Genomic DNA, 14274 nt, shown 5'->3' with positions numbered 1-14274 from the left:
TGCAGCTAGCTCTCACGTTCAGAAGACAGAGCAAGAGATGGATGGTAGATAGGGAGGGAGGGAGGGAAGGAGGGAAAGAAATAGCAATGTGACAGCATGTTAAAGTTGGTGGAATGAGCTATCAGGGGAGGGGGGTCAGGGTATGATGGAATTCTTTGTATGGGGTTAGTATTGTTTTTGCAACTGTTCCTATAACTTTGAATTTATTTCAAAATTAAAAAAAAGAAAATGGTATCTTTTTCTTGAGTGTCTCTTCAGTTTGTTCATTTCTAGCATATAGAAACATTACTGACTTATGTGTATTAATCTTGTATCCCGCTACTTTGCTAAATTTGTTTATTAGCTCTAGTAGCTGTATCGTCGATTTCTCAGGGTTTTCCAGATATAAGATCATATCATCTGCAAACAATGACAGTTTTACTTCTTCTTTTCCAATTTGGATGCCTTTTATTTCTTTGTCTTGCCGGATTGCCCTGGCTAGCACTTCCAGCACAATGTTGAATAACAGTGGTGATAGCGGGCATCCTTGTCTTGTTCCTGATCTTAGAGGGAAGGCTTTCAGTCTCTCACCATTGAGTACTATGCTGGCTGTGGGTTTTTCATATATGCTCTTTATCATATTGAGGAAGGTTCCTTCAATTCCTACCTTTTGAAATGTTTTTATCAAAAATGGATGCTGGATTTTGTTCAAATGCTTTTTCGGCGTCTATTGAGATGATCATTTGATTTTTCCCTTTCAAATTGTTAATGTGTTGTAATACATTGATTGATTTTCTTATGTTGAACCATCCTTGCATGCCTGGAATGAACCCCACTTGGTCATGGTGTATGATTTTTTTAATGTGTCTTTGGATTCGATTTGCAAGTATTTTGTTGAGGATTTTTGCATCTATATTCATTAGGGAGATTGGCCGGTAGATTTCCTTTTTTGTAGCATCTTTGCCTGGTTTTGGTATTAGATTGATGTTAGCTTCATAAAATGAGTTAGGTAGTGTTCCATTTTCTTCAGTGTTTTGAAAGAGTTTAAGTAAGATTGGTGTCAGTTCTTTCTGGAAAGTTTGGTAGAATTCCCCTGTGAAGCCATCTGGCCCTGGGCATTTATTTGTGGGAAGATTTTTGATGACTGATTGGATCTCTTTGCTTGTGATGGGTTGGCTGAGGTCTTCTATTTCTTCTCTGGTCAGTGTAGGATGTTCATATGTTTCCAGGAAATTGTCCATTTCCTCTACACTATCCAGTTTGTTGCCATACAGTTGTTCATAGTATCCTCTTATAATTTTTTTAATTTCTTCGGGATCTGCAGTTATGTCACTTTTTTCATTCATTATTTTGTTTATATGGGTCTTCTCTCTTTTTGATTTTGTCAGTCTAGCTAGGGGCTTGTCAATCTTGTTGATCTTCTCAAAGAACCAACTTTTGGTGATATTTATCCTCTCTATTGTTTTTTTGTTCTCTATGTCATTTATTTCTGTTTTATTCCTTGTTATTTCTTTCCTTCTACTTGGTTTAGGATTGGTTTGCTATTCATTTTCTAGCTTCTTCAGTTGATCCATTAGTTCTTTGATTTTGGCTCTTTCTTTCTTTTTAATATAGGCATTTAGTGCTATAAATTTCCCCCTCAGTACTGCTTTTGCTGCATCTCATAGGTTTTGGTATGTTGTGTACTCATTTTCATTCACCTCTATTTATTTAGCAATTTCTCTTGCTATTTCTTCTTTAACCCACTGATTGTTTAGGAGCAAGTTGTTTAACCTCCAAGTATTTGTGAATTTTCTAAGTCTCTGATGGTTATTGACTTCTAATTGTATTCCATTGTGGTCCGAGAATGTGCTTTGAATAATTTCAATCTTTTTAAATTTATTGAGCCTTGTTTTATGTCCCAGCATATGATCTATTCTGGAGATAGTCCCGTGAGCACTAGAGAAGTATGTGTATCCTGGTGATTTGGGATATAATGTTCTATATATGTCTGTTAAATCCAATTCATTTATCAGATTGTTTAGGTTTTCAATTTCCTTATTGCTCTTCTGTCTGGTTTATCTATCTATAGGAGAGAGTGATGTGTTGAAGTCTCCCACAATTATTGTGGAAACATCAATTGCTTCCTTTAGTTTTGCCAGTGTTTGTCTCATGTATTTTGTGGCACCTTGACTGGGTGCATAAACATTTATGATTGTTATTTCTTCTTGTGGAATTGCCCCTTTTATTAGTATGCAGTGACCTTCTTTGTCTCTCAAAACATCCTTGCATTTGAAGTCTATTTTATCTGAGATTAATATTGCTACACCTGCTTTCTTTTGGCTGTAGCTTGCATGAAATTTTTTCCATCCTTTCACGTTCAATTTCTTTGTGTCCCTGTGTCTAAGATGAGTCTCTTGTATGCAACATATTGATGGTTCTTTTTTTTAAATCCATTCTGTGAATCCATATCTTTTAATTGGGGAGGTTAATCCATTTACATTCAACGTTATAACCGTGAAGGCATTTCTTGAGTCAGCCATCTTATCCTTTGGCTTATGTTTGTCATATACATTTTCCCTCTCTCTATTAATATCCTTTAATGTACCCATACCGAATCTCTTTAGTACTGAACCTTTCTCCAAGTCTCTCTCTCCTTTCTTTGTTTCTCTGTCTGTAGGGTTCCCTTTATTATCTCCAGTAGGGCAGGTCTCTTGTTGGCAAATTCTCTCAGCATTTGCTTGTCTGTGAAAAATTTAAGCTCTCCCTCAAATTTGAAGGAGAGCTTTGCTGGATAAAGTATTCTTGGTTGGAAATTTTTCTCACTCAGAATTTTAAATATATCGTGCCATGGTGGCTGCTGAGTAGTCACTACTTAGTCTTATGCTGTTTCCTTTGTATGTGGTGAATTGCTTTTCTCTTGCTGCTTTCAGAACTTGCTCCTTCTCTTCTGTGTTTGACAGTGTGATCAGAATATGTCTCGGAGTGGGTTTATTTGGATTTATTCTACTGGAGTTCGCTGGGCATTTATGATTTGTGTATTTATGGTGTTTAGAAGACTTGGGAAGTTTTCCCCAACAATTTCTTTGAATACTCTTCCTAGACCTTTACCCTTTTCTTCCCCTTCTGGAACACCAATGAGTCTTATATGTGGACATTTTATATTATCTATCATATCTCTGAGGTCCATTTTGATTTTTTCAATTTTTTCCCCTTTTGTGCTTGCATTTTCCATTCTGTCATCTTCCAAGTCACTGAATCATTGTTCAACTTCATCTAGTCTTGTACTATGAGTATCCAGAATCTTTTTAATTTGGTCAACAGTTTCTTTAATTTCCATAAGATTATCTATTTTTTTTATTTAGTCTTGCAATGTCTTCTTTATGCTCTTCTAGGGTCTTCTTGATATCCTTTGTATCCCGTACTATGGTCTCATTGTTCATCTTTAGTTCTTTGATTAGTTGCTCTAGGTACCGTGTCTCTTCTGATCTTTTGATTAGGTTGCTTGGGCTTGGGTTATCCATATTGTCTGGTTTTATCATATGCTTTAGAATTTTCTGTTGTTTTTGGCCTCTTGGCATTTGCTTAACTTGATAGGTTCTTTTAGGATTTGAAGACCAATTGAAATCCTTATCTCTCATTTATCAGATCTACAGCTTCATGGAATACACTTTCTCTAACTAACCAGCAGGTGGCATCCATGAGCACCTGTTCTCCACAAGCCAGTTCTCCCCTGCTTTGCCTTTGTGGTGAGTGGGGGAGTGAGTCTTGTGGGGGCCAATTGATGTACCAAGCTTGCGTGTGTAGTTGCCTCCTCTTCCTGGCTGCTCCAGAACCACCTGACTTCAATAGGGCCTGGATAGAAACCGTTCACAGAGCAGACCAGGAGGTTGTGGTGCTGAAGGGGCTGGGTTTTTGCAGAATACACAGTCACCATGGGCTCAACTAGGAGAGAAAAGGTGAAAGTAAGTGAGGAGGGCAACGTAATTCTGCTTGGTTGGTTGCCTTCCTGCCCCTCTGCACACCCAGGCTCAATTTGAGGGTGGCCTCCTCCTGACCTGGTCTTGCAGCATAATAGGCATAGGTGTCAGGAGCCTTCAATTCAATCCTGACAGCAGGGACCCATCAGGTTTAAGAGGTATTGAGGAAAACTGTGGAGTTGTTTTTTTTTTTTTTTTTCATATATTAAAACAGGTATTCATTGTTGAAGTATTGACAAATATTTGCAAAGTATATGGTGTATTAACTACAAGAGTGATATCTGGAACTAGCTGGCTGGCTACAAATCCAGGCTCTGCCTCTACAGGCTGATCCAGGGAGAGTTTAAATTCCCCTGTGTCTCAGCTTCCTCTTTCTAAAGGGGGATAATAACAGTAACTTGTGTCTTGAAGATTAATGCACCTAAAATATGTAATACAATGAGTGGAGCTTAGGCTTCAATATCTATTAACTATTTATTTGCCTTGTTAACTCAGAGAAGATGTGACTCATGAAGGATGGATGGGTTAGGAAACAGCAGTGGGGTAGATGGGGAGATGGAGTGTGAAATCCCAGAAATGCTATCTTGATACACACACCTCAGAAGGCCACAGAAATGGTTCTACCCTTAGGAAGCAGCAATAGATATAGAAGATTCTCCATCCCTGTGAGTTGACTCTGGGTAAAGCATGAGTCCTGAAGGAGAAGGAAAGGAGCAAGGAGAGTCATTCATTAAAACAAACTATTTTGTTTACACTCATCAGATCAATCTCACTCCTTTGCAAAACAATCATGTCTACTGTGGGATGTGGCTCTCTTTCTAGATTGACATGTGAGGTCAGGATAAGGGGATATACTGATATGTGTGCTTCGTGCCTGGGAAAAGTCCTGACTTTAGCAGAACCTCAATCAATACAGTTCTTTCAAAGAAAGAAAGAGAAAGCAGGGGGAAAACATTTTTACTATACCACAAAATGGTATATTTAAAAGTCTTGGTAAATCTTTGCTAACAATTTTGCAGTATATTTCATTAATAAAAATGTTTAAATTCTTAACATGAGAGCACAAAATTTAAAAAAATTCCTTAACATGGAGAATAATAAACAGAATTAAAATACTTTCCACAAATTGGAGAAAATGTTGAATCAAATATCAGCAAAGTATTAATAATCTTACTGCATAGCGAACCCATGAAATCACTGAAAAAATTCACTAGGACTCCAGAGATAATAGACAATAGATAATTTTTAGAGCTGTAATTATGATTGACCAATAAACATGTGAAAGTGTTCAAGAGCCTCAGGAGTCAAAGAAATATAAATTAAGACAGGATAGATATAAATTTTCAACTGGAAACTTCTAACAAAGATGAATGTGAGGCAAATTGTGTTACAACTGTACAAAAGAATAATGTGTGACTACCTAAATACTACTAGCATTATTATAGAAATACTAGCAGATTAAGTAGGACTATTATAAAAATAGAGTTGCGTTATGGCTATGTTATGTAACAATATTATAATTCAAAAGGCTATTTTCACAAATATTTTATCTATGTAAAAGTGTATACACTAAGAACACAACAGAAATTGATGATTTAGACCTAAAAGAAACCTCAAGAGGTCAAAGGTGCCTCAGAAGTCTCCCCTCCCCCACTCACCAAAAACTACCCTGATACTTTTTCTCAATGAAATGTGAATACAAACACACAGAAAACTCACAGGGGTCGGTTTCAGGGATCTGAGGATTAAGGAGGGCCTAAGCCAAGGACAGACTGACCAGCCTCCTATTCCTCACCTCCCTCCCCTAAACCTTCACCCCAACCGTATGCACCCTAAATTTCCCGTCCCCACGCCTTTTTCCACTGCTCCAACCGCTGCTCCTCCTTTTCCAGCCCCATCGCTGCCCCCCCCCCCCCGTCTCCCCGCTACACAGCGGCCCCGTGGACGCCTGGAGCCCCCTCCCCGCTTGTCCCCTCCGTGTCCTCACCCCCAGGCCCACTCCCCCCACACTCACACATTCTCTCTGGGCCCACCCTCTCCTCCAGGTTCCCTCCCCTCACACACACACTTACACACATTCTCCTCTCTCACAGTCACACCCTGACAAAATGCACACCCTCGCGCCGACCACACACTCTCACCCGCACCTCCTCACTTCGACTCCCAACAATCCTCTCCCTCAGGTCCCGTCAGACACGCGCTCACCTCGCTGCTGCACCGTGAAGCTCTCAACAATCTCTAGTTGGATCTGCAGAACACGTCGCTGTGGAAGCGAACGATCTCCTCCCGGTTATAGATGTATCTGTCCAGGAGCTGCACCCGCTCCGTCCTGTTGTAGAAACGACACTCACGCTTTGCCTGCACAGTGAAATGGGCTGTAGGAACAGGACCTCCCTATCACACAGAAGCCTCCGGGAAAGAGACTTATGGCCACTCCCTCCAGTCCGGGGCGCCCTGGGCGGGAGAGCAAGGCCCTCGGACGCCCTGATTGGCTCCACGCAGCCCCGCCCACTGTGCCGGGCAGGGAGCTGGTCTGACTCAGGAGCTGCGGGGTCAGTTCCGGACTCCTCCAAGACCGAGCTGGGTGAGGGTTTGTCCCCGTCTCAGCCGCCCGCCCCACCTTCTCCTGGAAGTCTCCACCCAAAAGAAAATCCTCACTCCCTGCTCTGATCCCCATTGAGCTTTACTCGTTCCTCTAAATGCTTCCCGATTCTATAAATACTACTGATCTTGTGCCAGGCCTTCTTTGCCCCCTGGGAATCTGAAAAGCTGAAAACAGACGTGTCTGCTCTACTCAGTTGAAAACTCAGTGAAAGTGATAGACAAAAACCAAACACAAGAATTTATACAGGCCTGAGAAATGTCTAAAAGGAAAGAGGGATTTCCATAGCAGGGTAATAGGATGATCTAAATTATATCAGAATACCAGAGAAGGACTCTGAAGACTGAAGAATGACATATAAGATGTGACATGAAAGAGCTTAGCTGGGGGAAGAATATAGTGTGTTTAGGACATTTGGGATAAAAGGGGCACATTTCAGGAAAGATAACACCATGTGCAAAGGCTTGAAAGAACTGATGTATTTCTTGAAGAAACCAGAACAAACAAAACAAAACAAAACAACAACAACAACAAACCGGTTCACTGAAAAACAGAAAATGAGGGCAAGGAGGGTAAAAGACTAGACTAAAGACGTCCCATGGAGTCAGGTACTCCAAAGCTTTGTAAATGATGTTAGGCTTTAGATTTATCCTAAATGTAATGACAAACTATTGAAGAGTTTTAAGCAGATTTAACATCAATACAGGCCCACAATTTTTTAACTGCATTTCTAAATTCAAAAATCTCAAAAAATCAATTTTCTTTTAAAGTTTGACTCTAAAACTCACTTGCAAATCTGAATTGATGGGGTAGTGGATCACATGTATCTAAAACTCTTATCAGTTACATGTGCTTCTGCAGCTTGAAAATAGACAGATGATTGATCAAAATGTAAATCTACATGTGTATGCCTATAGATAGATACATACTTTCATGTGCATATACATATTTTAATGTTTTATGTCTTAAAGTTTAATTGAACTATGAAAATGTCAAAAAGAGTTAAAGAACAGCCCTAGGTTAAAAGTGAGAATGAATAAAAGCATCTAATGTTAACAATTTTAGAAAGTAGAACTAACACAAAAGTTTGAGGCATTTTGCTGGAAAATACTTGTGGCAGTCACCCCATTGGTGGCTTAACAATATAAAGGCAGGTCATTGTAAGTTGTCAGAAATGTTGATGACCAGGAACTCATGAAATATTGAAAACCTTTACAGAAGGTTAAAAAAAGAAGATATTGAACTTATTTGATTGAATGGATTCAACAATAAATGGTAAACTTATGCTACTATCTATCTAGTTTTTTGATATTAAAACAAGTAAAAATAACCACAAAGAAATAAACTAGAAGGTGAGTGGGTGTATATTGTGTGTGTTAGAATTGTTAGAAATGTCACAGTATAAATGAGGATTCTCAACATAAGCACTATTAAATTTTGGATGAGGTAATTCTCTGTGATGGGGCTGTCCTGTGCATTGAAGGATGTTTAGAAACTTCCTGGCCTCCACCCACTAGATACCAGTAATATCTCTCCAGTTGTGACAACCAAAATATGTCTCCAGACTTAGCCAAATGTCCCATGGGAGAGCAAAATTATCCCTTGTTAAGAACTATTGGGGTAAACTGTCTGAAAAATCTGTTAATCTGTTAAACCTCTGTTAATTATGAAATAGCAGAAATTTCATTGAATGATTTTAGTGTTATACCAGATGAGAGCTTTGGACTTGAACAAATTTATTTTTCCTAGAAAAACACTTCTGTACTGAGACCAGATCTCTAAAAAAAAAAAAAAAAAAAAAAAAAAAAACATTTGTAAAGTCTAATGAGTGAGGATCAAAATTATTACGGATTCTAACCAGAAGGTGACTGTTCTTGGATATGCTGATGTTGCAGTTTCACCCAAAACATGGTGTGCAGTGATGGCAAAAGCCTGAATCCAGGTTGTCTAAAAAGTGAATTTTACTTAGGTATTGTTTACCAAAAAATAATAATAACTGGAGATATATTTTATGACTGGTTTAACAAGCACATTGTATCAGTGGCTTCAGTTCATTAAAGGCCAGCTGGATGATGATAAAACTGTTTGGTTTTATTGTACCTGTACAACTGTTCCACACACCCCACTCCTGAAATTGTTAGAAGTAAAGTGTTTGGTTTTTAATACCCCCATGTATGACACCTGCATTGAAGCCTTATGACCAAGGAATATTTTTGTCCCATGGACAGGAATAAACAGTTTGAACACCCTGTGCTTATTGCAATTTACAGAGGCCTGGGAATCCAAGAAGTCAGTTGCTAATGCTTATTACAAGGCTAATAATTAATCAACAAACTTAACAAATGTTTGGTACAAACTTTGGGCCATGTTGATGTTTGCAAATGAACGAGCAGATGAAAGTGGGCACTAATGAGAAGAAAACCTTATGAAACCTCAATATTTGATGCAAGTTTATCAGATAAAATTCTAAGGAAGTCAGAGGAAGCCGACATCAACAGAATAGTGAGCAGTGACTACGAGGCCCCGTGAGTGATGGGAACATGGTGGTGGTGACGCTGAGAGCACAGGACAAAAGTTCCCAAGGATGATATGGTGAGAATAGGGGATCTGTTAGTTAGTGACCTTAAGCAAAGTGCATTCCCCGCTTTGCAGCTTCCTCAGTTAGAGACACAGCTGTGAGAGAGCAGTGACGGCACTGGAAGGAGTCTTCACATGGAGTCCAGCGAGAGCTACTGTGTCCTTGTGAATCTCATTCCTTAAACCATGAAATGTCAACCCAACTTGATGACAGTGACAGAAATGACACTGATGCACCCAGTTCTCTGAGATCATCAAGCCATCAGATGTAATAAGTGTGGATGTTTATTAGCTTAGTATTCAGCTTAATATGAGCTATATATCCATCCAAGACATTATTGAATATTTTCTTTCAGAAAAATGTACTGAAACTGTAATTATATTTATCCCACTATTTCATTTACCATTCTTATAATAAAAAATAAGCTGGAATATAATTATTGTCTTTATTCCATACGTGTGAGTATTCATTCACAGGTTTTGGTGGAGAAATATAGATGTGATTGATTACTGGTTAGTGTCCTTTTTCTCACAGGAGGAGTTCAATAATTAATTGGAAAATGCAATACTCCCTTTCTAAAATCAAAAATTCTAATTTCCAAAACTCATGTGGTCCCAAGAGTTTCAGAAATGGAATTGTGCATCTGTATATGTTTTAAGACATAACTTCCAACAGTGCAGATTGTGAATTGGATAAGGAAGAAGGCAAGAGTGTATGGAAAGAGGAGAATTTGGAGGCTGTTGGAAAAATCTACACATGAAATGACAGTAGCTTGGACCAGGACAGGAACCTGCACATGGGTGGGCAGTGAGAGCTGTTCTGGAGGGAGCATCCACGGGATCTTTTGGCAGCTAACACTATAATAAGTGTAGAGTGTGGCAAGCACTATTCCTAAAGCTTTACATAAATTATCTCTTTTAATCCTCAAAACAGCTCTATTAGGTAGATATGATTTTCCTCATTTTACAACTGAAACAACTTAAGCATTGAGGAGTAATGACTTGCCCAAATTCACATATTTCATAATAAGTTGAGCAAGGATTCAAATTCAGGAAGTCTGGCTTTGGCACCTGTGATGGTTTGGAGGTTTTAAGGACCCCCAAAAAGTATGTTCTTAAGTTAATTCATTCCTGTGTGAGTAGACCCATTGTAGGTGGGAACTTTTGATGAAGTTATTTCGGTTGAGATATGACCCACCCTATTCAAGGTGGGTCTTAAGAATTTTAATGGAGTCCTTTATAAGAGGATAAAACACACAGAGAAGCTAAGAAACAGAAACATCCAGACAAGTTTTAGAGAAAACAGCCAAAGATGGAGAAGCCAGAAGTAGAAGCAAAGAAAGCCTGGAGAGAACAATCAGCAGATGTTGCCATGGGCCTTGCTATCTGACAGAGGAGCCCAAGCTTGCTGGTAGCAGGTCTCCAGAGAAGGTATCATCCCATTGAAGCCTTAATTGGGCATTTTCACTGCCTTAGAACTATAAATTTGTAAGCTAATAAATCCCCATTGTTAAAATCCAGTCGATTTCTGGTATATTGCATTTTGTCAGCCTTAGCAAACCAAAACAGCTCCCTTCACTTAACCACTACATTATATTAATGCTGCATGTGATTAATTACATGTTCTATACCTTGTGTAACAGCTCCCACACAAATCTTAGAAAAGGATACCAGTGATCTCAAAATTCCTAAATCCAATAGATTGTTCTCAGTCATCATTTCAGTTTTCTCAGCAGCTTTCAACAATTCTGACAACTCCATCTTCTAAACTACCCCTAACTTTTTTTTGCAATTCAATTTTATTGATATAGTCACATGCCATACAATCATCCACAGCGCCCAATCAGTTGTTCAGAGTACCATCGTATAGTTGTGCATTCACCGAAATTAATTTTTAAACATTTTCATTACTCCAAAAAATAAAAATAAGAATAAAAATACAAGTAAAGAACACCCAAAACATCTCATCCCCACATCCCACCTATTTTCATCTACTTTTTGTTCCCATTTTTCTACTCATCTGTCTATACATTGGATAAAGGGAGTGTACCGGTTTGTATATATTATGTCCCCCAGAAAAAGCCATATTCTTTACTGCATTCTTGTGAGGGCAGACATATTAGTGTGGATTGGGTTGGAACCTATTGGTTCAGTGTTTCCGTGGAGATGTGATCCACCCAACTGTAGGTGATAACTCTGATTAGATAATTTCCATGGAGGCGTGGCCCCACCCGGTCAGTGTGGGCCTTGATTGGTTCACTGGAGCTCTATAAAAGCTCAGACAGAAGGAGCTCAGAATTGACTGGAGCTGAGACAGACATTTTGAACCCGGCCATTGGAAGCTGATGCAGGCATTTTGGAGAACACCATTTTGAAACGCAACCTGGGAACAAGCAGATGCTTAGAGAGAGAGGCCACATCTGAGCAACAACACATGCCTTCCCAGCTAATAGAGGTTTTCTGGATGCCAATGGCCTTTCTCCAGTGAAGGTACCCTTTGTTGATGGACACTTTATGGCCTTAAGAGTGTAACTGTGTAACCAAATAAACCCCCTTTTATAAAAGCCAATTCATTTCTGGTGTTTTGCATTCTGTCAGCGTTAGCAAACTAGAACAGGGAGTGTGAGCCACAATCACACAGTCACACCATGAAAGCTACATAGTTATACAGTTGTCTTCAATAATGAAGTCTATTGGGTTGCAGTTCAACAGTTTCAGGTATTTTCTTCTAGCTATACTAATACACTAAAAACTAAAAAGTAGTATCTGAATAATGCATAAGAATAACCTCCAGAATGACCTCTTGACTCCATTTGAAACCTCTCAGCCACAGAAATTTTATTTTGTTTCATTTATCTTCCCCAATTTGGTCAAGAAGATTTTCTTAATCCCACGATGCTGGGTCCAGACTTATCCCTGGGAGTCATATACCCTGTGTTGCCAGGGAGAGTTACACCCCTGGGAGTCAGGTCCTATGTAGAAGGGAGGGCAGTGAGTTTTCCTGCTGAGTGGACTTAGAGAGAGAGGCCACATCTAAGCAACAAAAGAGGTTTTCTGGGGGTTACTCAGGCACAATTGTAAGTAGGCTCAGCCTTTCCTTTTCAGTAACAAACTGCATAGGGCAAGACCCAAGATCGAGGGCTTGGCATTCTAAACTGATAGTCTCCATTGCTTGTGAGAATATCAGTAATTCCCCAGGTGGGGATGTTTAATATTTCTGCATTTCCCCCCAGTCTCTCAGAGGGACTTTGCAAATACATTTTTATTCTCTGCCCAAAGTACTTTGGTATGTATTGGCGTTTCATGCTAAACTGTACAAATCAAGTAGATCTCACTCCCAATTCACAGTTCCATATAGTTTCCCCATACAAGTTAAACTATTTAGTGTGCTACAGAAAATATAGATTTTGCACCAAATAAACATCTCTTCCTTTGTTCTCACACAGAAGTTGAAGTTTTAAAACACCATCAATATTATCCCTTATCCTTTAGTCTGATTTGCCTTAGTCCTAACCAGATCCAATTCATTCATATCTCTAATTGAAGTCTGAACTCTTTTTCAACTTTTTTTTTTAACAGTTGCTGTATTTAGTAATACTGACATTCATAGCTTCCAAGCTCTAGCTCTGGGTTTCTGGTATCACACAGACACCCAAAGTTTCAAAGATTGATCAGGTTATATACAAAGAGCTCAGCATCTTATAGCCTAGAGATAACCATTGCAACACAGGAATAGATATGACTTCTATAAGAGCTTACAACTGTAAGGCACCTTTACAATAAGCCTTCGCCTAATAATCTGTGCTCTAATTCTCAGAGTTTGCAAATTATAGTTAGTCCATATTAGTGAGGTATTATAATGTTTGTCTTTTCATTTCTGTCTTATATCACTCAAAGTATTGTACTCATGATCCACTCACATAGTTGCATGCCTCACAACTTCATTTCTTCTTGCAGCCTCTCAATATTCTATTGTAAGCATACACCACGGTTCACCATTCTGGTCATCAGTCAGTGTACACTTAGGCCACCGCCATCCATTGCAAATTATGAGATAATGGGGGGGGGAGAGAGGGCTCCTGATAGCATCCTAACATATTAAGGAGGCACCACAATGCCATTTAGGATATAATACAGGCTCTTCCAGGAGAAGCCCTTCTATTGTCCTCTCCCCTTAAAAAATTCAGAGAAGCCTTCTCTTTTTCAGCATTGCTCAACATAATAAAGGGAACAGCTGGATGGTAAATTATTTTACCACCATTATTTCTAAACCCTCCCAAGATCCTGAGGGAATGGGATGCAGAGCTGGAGAGGTTTTTTGGAGGAGGATTCAGAAGGAAGGACCTATGAGGTGACCCCTTCATCTGTAACAGTGGGGAGGACAAGCATCCCAGCTCCTATTGTTATGGAAAGAACTTGGGATCCATATGAGAAAGATTAATGGTCCCTAAAGAATATGTCCCAAGATTTTGAAGGACATGGCTTAACATGGCCTGGACACAGTGACAAAGTTCACTCTTTCCCTTCCTTTCCCCCTCCCCCCCCCCATAAGAGCTCGCCACCCAAGGTGGGCACTTATATCGGGTGTCCCTGGCCAAAGCTAGGGGAGGGCTCAGCACCATCAAAGTCACCATCCAGGAGCCCCCAGGGAGCAGAAAACACACCATGCTGGAAACCAGGAGCCGTCAGGGTGCAAGAGAAGCAGGCAGGTCCCACTCAATGAGGTCTATGCCCCTCTTCCTCCCACAGCCCAAAATATAGCAAAGAAGGAAGTCATTTCTTTGACCCTGTGTTTGGTAAACTTAATGTGGGAGAGCCAGTCAGCATCAGAGGCAAATGGCATCATCAGTTGCTGGTCAGAGATTCAGTACAGTGGTCCTCTTCTGAAACGTAGCATTGCCTTCTTTTTAAAAAGGATTTTTTACTTTAGTACCTTAAAAGTTTGATCTAATTGTACCTGAAACATTTTGACTAGGCCCTTTTGGGAAACTGATGATACATCAGAATTATAGCTTTCAAACGGATAATATAGTCTGGATCTCCTCAGAGATAAAAATGTCTCTGATAAATTAAAGGAAATTAGAAGCTAGTCAACAATTTAACCTGAGTGAAAAGGTTTTTCTTGTTTGTCTCCTGGTGCCTTCACTGAATTTAGTG

The 14274-nt window shown here is 39.5% G+C and overlaps 1 pseudogene; it reads right to left on the bottom strand.

Moving 5' to 3' along the window:
- Positions 1-3679: 3679 nt before the first annotated feature.
- On the bottom strand, positions 3680-13824 carry LOC119539881 (annotated as a pseudogene).
- Positions 13825-14274: the final 450 nt, after the last annotated feature.

The sequence above is a fragment of the Choloepus didactylus genome, chromosome 7 (genome assembly GCF_015220235.1).
Source record: "Choloepus didactylus isolate mChoDid1 chromosome 7, mChoDid1.pri, whole genome shotgun sequence".
Taxonomy (NCBI): Eukaryota; Metazoa; Chordata; class Mammalia; order Pilosa; family Megalonychidae; genus Choloepus; species Choloepus didactylus.
Note: the sequence above shows the minus strand (reverse complement) of the source record. Positions and strands in the feature narration are given on the sequence as shown.